The sequence below is a fragment of the Crocodylus porosus genome, unplaced genomic scaffold, assembly GCF_001723895.1.
Source record: "Crocodylus porosus isolate Cpor-Errol unplaced genomic scaffold, CroPor_comp1, whole genome shotgun sequence".
NCBI lineage: Eukaryota > Metazoa > Chordata > Crocodylia > Crocodylidae > Crocodylus > Crocodylus porosus.
In genome coordinates this window covers 7,657,615-7,665,526 of record NW_017728935.1, presented here as the reverse complement: position 1 = coordinate 7,665,526, position 7,912 = coordinate 7,657,615, and the positions used below count along the sequence as shown (strand labels likewise).

Here is a 7,912-nt window from a genome sequence, read left to right as displayed (position 1 = left end):
TACCATGGTTACAATTTTCAAAATAGTTCAGCTCCCATTGGGGAACCAAGAAGTGATCAGATTTGCAAAGGAGCCCATCCCAGTAAATGCTTAGAGCTTCTGAAAATAAGGGCATAAGTGTTAGAAGGGAGCTGGTGAGAGCTTGGCACCTCTGAAAATTTTGCCCATGTTTGACGGGGTTGGAATTTGGCTGCATGTGAAGGCCAGGCACCTGGACATCTCTGTTTTGGTCTCTTCTGAATCCATGCCACCGTCTCCAGGCAGACGTTACCTGTCCTTGGTAACACGCAGCTTGAAGACTGACATATCAAGGAATGGGTGCATGAGTGAGCTAAGGTCAAGGGAGCCGGGCAGAGCTAGAAGTGTCATAGCCACTTAACTGCAAACACTATAGGGATCTTGCAGATGAACTAAGGGATTTCACATCAATGACATGAAACTACCTCGCCCCAGATGACTTCACTTTAACCAGGCTTCCATTAGGGCTAGAACTAAAATGCGCCCATTGCTCTGCACTGAAGCTAAAAGTTCCCAACGTCTGTGTTTTCTATCGGAGGGCAGGTGCTGCTGTGTCACTAGGACTAGGTACAGACATTCAAAATACCTGAAGCAGGATCGATCTAAGTTGCACGGTGTTTTGGAACTGGTGTAGTTTAGATCAGAAGCAAACAAAATACACATTCGCCCTTTGGTGGAGGGTGAAATCTTAGACCAGGTTCTGCCATTTTTAAACCAGTCTGTGCGCACCAACTTTCTGTTATGTTATGGGTGTGGACCGCTTTCCAATCCCTTATACCAATAGAAGTGTAACGTCTGTACATGGCCTAGCTTAACAGGGTGGTTCTTGTTGTTTTAATTAGCTTTCCATGGTGACTACACCATGGCACCTGCAATCAGTGGCGTTCTGGTAAGCACACATGGGTCAATAAGGGCTTCAGTTTGTTGGCGGTTCGAAAAAAAATGTGTTAAGGTCTGACCGATAAATGACAGTTCTGGAAATGTTCAGCAAATCTGAAAGGAAAAGATATTTGGGAGTCAAATGAAACACTTTGGTTCAATACCATTCTGTTCCAGCCAGGGAAAACACGTTATAATGTTTTATAGAAAACGGAAGGAAATGTTGAAACCAAACACTGTTTGAAACATTGTTTGTTGCCGCTTCACTTTAAAAACTGTGAAAACCAAAACATCTCCCTCGGCCTTCCAGGAGTGGGGCTGTGAGCTTTGTTGCAGATTAAAACCTGACAATTTGACGAAGTCATCGCAGATTTTCAAAGCATTTTTGTTTCTCCAAATCTGTATTTCTTTTTCTTTTGCCGAAAAGAAGGGTGTTTGTCAACAACATTGGCCCATTCAAGTCATAAGGAGCTGACAAAGGCGGGATAAGAGGGGTGAACCGTTCCTTCAAGGGGTGGGCACGGTGGCATTGCAGAAGTTGCAATCAGTGCGTGGACGAGAAACCTTTTAAGAAGGTCAGGAAGTTTGTCTTTGTCCTTTCCTGCTGGCATCAGGTTGGGCCAGAATGGAAACCCCACACAAGCGAACAAGAGGGTCGGAGTCATCCAGCTTGCTTTGGTCTTTTGCTTGGCTGTGGACTGATTGAGAAGTCACCCCTTTGGCTCTGCTTGAAAGGAGAGGGGCAAAACAGATGAGGCCTGCTGTCAGATCTGCAGCGTTGCATTCCTTCCCGGGAGGGTGAGAGGTGGAGTCAGGTGAAGTGCTTCAGTTCTTCATTGGCTGGGGCCCACAGGTAACTGGAGCCTCCTGAACAACAGCGTGAATAAAGACTGAACCTGAAGGACACCACCTTAAAATGGGCAGAACTTTTCTTCTCCATCCCTGCTACTATTTAAAAAAAAAAAAAAAAAGTCTTGTGCATTTTTCAACACTCTTTCATTGGTATCTGCTCCTCTCCTTCCTCTTCCTCTTCTGCACCCCCACCCCTCACGCATCTTTTTTTCTTTCCAAAACCTTCTTATTTGCTTCTAGTCTATTTAGCTGGACAAGATAACTGAAAGCAAGACTACAGTCTTAATAAGAGGACTAGTCATTTTCTTCTATGCGTTTGTTTCACTTTCTCTGGAGCCCTATCGAAAAGAGGAGAAAAGAAGAAGAAAAGGAAAAGAAGAAAAGGAAAAAAAGTTTCTGATTTTTTAATTGATTTTTTTATTTTTCTTTTCTGTCTTTCTAGTCATTACATAGTTGTTATTTTATTTTATTTTGGTTTAAAGTTAAGTAAAGCTATTACGAGACTGGGACTGTACCTAGTTTATCAAGGGGCAGGTGAGTGAACGGTGCAACAATGTGCTTTGCTATATGTAGAATATTCTGTTATAAGTGATGTGTTTGAGAGCTTTATAAGAAAGGTATTAGGAAGGATATTCTGCTGGGAAGGAAATAGGTTGCAACAGGTCGCTTTAGTGTTGCCCACATACCAGCAGCCCTGTTTATTTAGCCATGCTGAACAGCAAGATAGTTTGCAAACAGCAAGGGACAACTGATGGCAGTGGTCAGTTCTTGAGAGAGAGAAAAAAATCAAGTATCTTAAGCATTTCTAATGGATGTTTTAAATCCTAGATAATTAATTACTGGATTATTTCTCACAGCAATTGACACATGCAGGTATGCAGGTGATAAAAATTATGTTCAGTATTAGTTGATTGCAAGGAGAATGTAACCCAGTGGAAAAATCAGTGGAGTTATTTTAGATTTGAGTTATTCAGTGCAAAAACCTACCAAATTAGGCCTATGACCTGCACTGACAGGTATAGACATTTAGTTTCTTATGTCAGTGGGTAGATTTTTTTTGCCTACGCTGCTTGTATTATAAGAAGCCTGTAAACATATTTTAATATAGAGTTTCATAAAAGTGGGTTTTATAATTTTCCTTCCATTTGTTGTCCCAGATAAAATGATGCAATAACCTAAAAAAAATCAAAAGTTTGTAAAAATATTAGCCCTCAAGAATACCAGAGCATCGCTTTGTCATCTTTCTTTAAGGAGAAAAAGGTAGAAAAACTCATATTGATCTAACCATGTTTGCAAAGTGCGTGGTCATGGAAGGGTATTTATTGCTACGTGTTGTCAGTAATGAAATATTAGATGTGTAACTGGGGTCTCTTCTTGACCCATGGGGATTGCTTCTTGATTCTGCAGAGCCAGCGGGCCTTTGGCTTTTCATTTGGGTTTGTTTGCGTTATGCCCACCGGCACTAATGGAAAGGAATGCAGCCAGACCCTCTCAAAGGCTTTAAACGCGTGGGGTCTTGAGCTCTGCGAATGGCTTTCAGCTATCTCTTTAAAGCCACTGCTGTTCTGTGATAACTCAAGTGACCATCCTGGGTTGGCTAAACCCGGTCACCCGAAGCTAAGCCAGTCAGGCATTCACGCATCTCGTGAAATTAGACGCTGAGGAGTTTTCCTTGAAAACAGCAGCTCTCTCCAGACTGAAAGGCTTCATATCAGTGGCTGCAGTGACACAGGCGTGTTCAGAGGATCACTACAGGGTGCTGCCGTGAAAGCAGCTGAGCAGCGGGAACGGGCTGCCGGCAGGAGGCAGATTCCCCTCCCCTTAAGCAAGTAAGGGGCTGGCTATCAGGCAAGACACTGTCTCCAGAGGGCCTCCTGTTCAGACATATGGACCCTCTGCAACCTCCACGACACCCAGGAGGAGGGACAGAGACTCGGCCCTTCTGAAAACCTGCTCAGAGAGAAAGCCTACCATTGTATGCTTAATTTTAAGCACGTGCTTGGGTTCCATAGGCATCAATGAGAATTAAGCCCGTGATTAATACTTTTTTGGGATCAGGCCCTAGGTCACTGACATTTTGGAGAGCGGGTGCCATCGTGCCAGTAGCAGTGAACTTTTCATTGGCTTCCTGCCTATTGCTCTCAGCAGTAGCGCACTGAAGACAGCAGAAAGTCAATGGGCTTTGTCTCAGACCCAGTATCTTTCTCTCTAGCCCTCACTAGACAAGCAAATATAGTAACTTTCACTCACTTGAAAGTTCATCTGAGGTGTCCAGTACAATTTCATTTGACCTTTAGTTAAAGGCCCATCACATGTAAGGAGGCAAAGGATCTTTGCTGTTCCCTTGGGTGGAAGTATGAGACAGGCTTTATTTTGAAGCTTAAATCTCAAGACTTCTCTTTGGGGACCAGCCAAAACCCAGAGGTGTCTCTTTAATTAAAGGTTGCAAAAAAAGTGATATCAGTAACCTTTAATATACTTTAAATGGGTTATTTAAGGTAGGGAATTAGTTAGCTCTTGGAGGTGGGTCCCTAGAGCAGAGAGATCACGTTTTTAATGCTGTTTTTTTTTAAATGGAAGTTTCTTTTGATAAAGTGCCCTTGCTTTTACAATCTGAGCTGTTCCTGAGGGAAGCCAAACAGGTTTTGGGCCGGGACAGTCCTTTCTCTAAGCATGCTGCTGCATCCATCGCTGCAAAGAGTTAATGTGCTGGAAGCTGTCGGTAGGTGTTTGCTGCACCAGCGCCTGTTGGAACTTGCCTGATAAAAAGGCATTTCAAAGAAGACAGGCTTGCAGGAGGAATTTCAGCTGAAGGGTTCCTGCTTTATCCACCCTTGTCAAGAACTTGCCCCAAAGCACTTAACATGTCTCAACAGAGCTCAGGGAGAGGCCTCAACACAGCAGCAGAAAGCAGGTTTGTATTTAAAAGGAGAGTAAAAAGAACCCCCCACCCCAGCCCTACCTCTGCAGCTATGTGATTTAATAACCCACATTTTAGCACATCGCTGCCAGATCCTACCCCTCAACCCCCTCTTTCCCCACCCCCCAGTTTAAATTTCCGAGCCTATTCATGCTGGATCCCATTCTGTACCAAAGCTACGGGCTGAGATTTTTCAGAGAGACCTTGGGAAAGGCTTGCGTTTCATAAACGCTGGGTGCCGACTTCCAGGCAGCTTGGAAAATCTCGGCCACATTCCTGTGACGGTCTGCACAGGACACAGCTCAGTTTTCTACTAATGAGATTGGAATGAGGCCCTAATTCCTGCCTCCCTAAGTGAACGCCACCCAGCCATTTATTTTGTGTGAACTTCTCTTTCCCATCTGGTGTCAGCTTTACAACACTTAAAAAATCATGTCTTAAACTGAGTTCCAACGAAAGGCATTATGCAAGTGTAAGCTATAGACATCATATTAAAGCTTCCAGTATTATCTCTGCAAGGGGTGGCAAAAAGGGGCTGTCCTGTTGGGAGGGGAAGGACAAAAGTGTCAGGACTGTTGTGATTTTACTGCAACAACACCCAGAATTCGCTAGGTGCTTTGCAAACGCAGAGGAAGGATTGGTCCCTCTAAAGGAGGGACATCCTCCAAAGGAGAGCAAGCAATTTCACCCTGTGGTCCTCTTTTGAAAGGGTCTTTCATTCCATCACTATCTTTCTTTTACCCTAGACCTCCTGATATTTTTAACATGCTTTTCTTATATTTTGTGAACTGCAAACTCTTGTGGGCAGGATCCACGTGGGCTTGCAGAGCTCCTAGCCCAGCGGGAACCTGCATTCTGACTGCCGGCTTGGAGCACCACCATAATGTGAATATTCGGTTTTACTGTTCTATTAAGGTGTCTGCAAAACCAATGTTATAAGGTAGAAAGAATCTTTCATTTCTGTGTGATCAATTTGTCCTTGACAACAAACCTGCAGCAATCAGACTCCAGTGCCCATATTCAGGATTAATCTGTTTAGAACTAAGAGAGATTTTTTTCCCCTACCAAGTGCGAAAGGAAGAGTTTGGGCTTAACTAGTTACAGGTTTCTTTCGTGCTGATAGAGATCATGAAGAAAGATGAACGCATAGAAGAAAACTGTATATGCAATTATTCCTCAGCAATCATAAATTTATAGCTTTTAAACTGGGAAGGGGACCCTCTTGCCCATTTACTTTGACCACAATCAGAGCACAGGCCATCAAACCTTGTTAGGGATTCCTACACCTGGAGCTCTGGTTGAGCTAGTCAAGATCCCTGAAAAAAACCATGCTTATTTAAGGATTTTCCAGTGATGGAGAAACCCTCACAGGCATTGGTAAGTACACGTTGTACCCAGTGGTCAGCTTGTTACACGCTACAAATAAAAACGAGAGTTTTGGACTTGCAAATCCCTAGCAAAGAGACTTTACAGCAAAAAAGAGCCTACGTAGGACCTCCCTGCGAAATATCATGTCTCCTGCCACGGTCATGCATGTCACACGAACATCCCACTGTACCTGCTATGTTGTTTTTTTTCTTTTTTATGGGACATGTTCAGATGTTTTATGTTCACTCGATTTTTCCGAGTTAAGAATGATCCATGGATTCTGTTGTCCTTCATTCCACCGGAGTCTGTCTCGTACCTAATCAGATTTCAGTGGAGTGAAGCACAAGAGACATGGAGCTGAATCAGCAACGAGAGGAACTACTGCACGACGACTCAAATGAAGGAAGTGCTCCCCATGGAAAACTGGATAAACAAAGCATCCAGATACCAAGCATGCTAAGAAACTGGCAATGAGAGGAGCAATCCACCCAGCATGTTAATGGCCTGTATAATCTTTGAAAGTCTCCAGAAAAAAAACCAGAACCATTTTGGAAGTATACTTACAGTCTGCATAATATGTAAAGATTAAAAAGTCCACAAAAGACCACAGTCTGCTTTCCTGAAAGCTTAAATGTCTCATTAGCAGGAAATTAAATTCAAATATAGCTAAATTAGATGTGTAACCCTGTCTCTTTCAGTGATTTTCCCTCCACGATGACACATCCACTAGCAAAACTGGAATGTAACCTTTTTTTGGTGCGCATACAACGCTGTGCATTTGCAGAGAGAACCTTCCCTTTGCAATCTACAAGCAACACCTGCTTCCATCTGATTTCCTGGCAGCGATGCCTTCAGAACCTGGCAAAAACTCCATTAAAATTTTAGGCCCATTTATTTTGTAATAAAATGAATGTAAATAAGATTTAAGTTGAGGGAGGTTTCAGATTTTTCAGGCTGCTTGCGAGATAGATCTTTTAAGATGTCAGTGTAAATTCCACAAAGGTTAATGCAGTTAAACATATTTGACACATAAAAATGTCACATCTACCACTAATCATTCACCAGTTGTAATTGCCTTTTCACGGCCCTCATCTCCCCGAGACGGATGCTCGAAAAACGAGGCTTAGCAAATTTAAAACAAAAACAAATAATGTCCCTCCACCATTGGGACATATTATTTGCTTTGATAGATTTAGTGCCGGATTGCAAGGATTTATGGTCCTGTATTATTTCTCTGTTCCTTGCCTAATCTTTCTTTTATTTGACTGATTTTAAAAGCGTTAAAAAAAAAATGCTTGCTGGTAGCATTCCTCACAAATCCAAATCACTGCAAGGCATGTGTTGATGTGTTGTTCAGCAACCTAACACCCACCGCTGATGGAACAAGATATTGGGTTCTCAGAATGAAAGCAACTTTGACACTCCTGGTTTTCTTGTCACTTTTCCAAAGGTTGGCTCCCAAGCAGAATTTGTACATCGTTCTGGACATCTCACAGGCCCTCTCTCTCTTTCCCTCCCCCCCCAAAACTAATTATTGTTAAAGCCACAATCTCAGCTCAGAATTATGTGACCCCAATTCCAGGAACGGAACCATATTTTCAAACCAGAAATTTTCCTGGCAATATTGGTGTTCGCCTTCTACATTGCAACCATCAATATATTTAATGAACCTTTTCTTTAAAAAAAAAAAAGGTAACAGATCAAAATATGCTATGCATTTAAAGGTACTTAACTGGTGCTCAAAACCAACATCATCTTTCAGAGGTACTTCTGTGCCCTACCACCATCACCATCATAGCTGAGCACCTCCAAATCTTTAAGGCTTTTCTTCCAACTATTTAGCTGGTCTAATAAAAGATATCACACCTACCCAGA

At 42.7% G+C, this 7,912-nt stretch overlaps 1 long non-coding RNA gene across 1 annotated transcript; it reads left to right on the top strand.

Annotated features, from left to right (window-relative positions):
* Positions 1–2,195: 2,195 nt before the first annotated feature.
* Positions 2,196–6,964, top strand: LOC109317901. Its single transcript, XR_002103139.1, has 2 exons — positions 2,196–2,283; positions 6,736–6,964. It is a non-coding gene; the product is annotated as an uncharacterized LOC109317901 (long non-coding RNA).
* Positions 6,965–7,912: the final 948 nt, after the last annotated feature.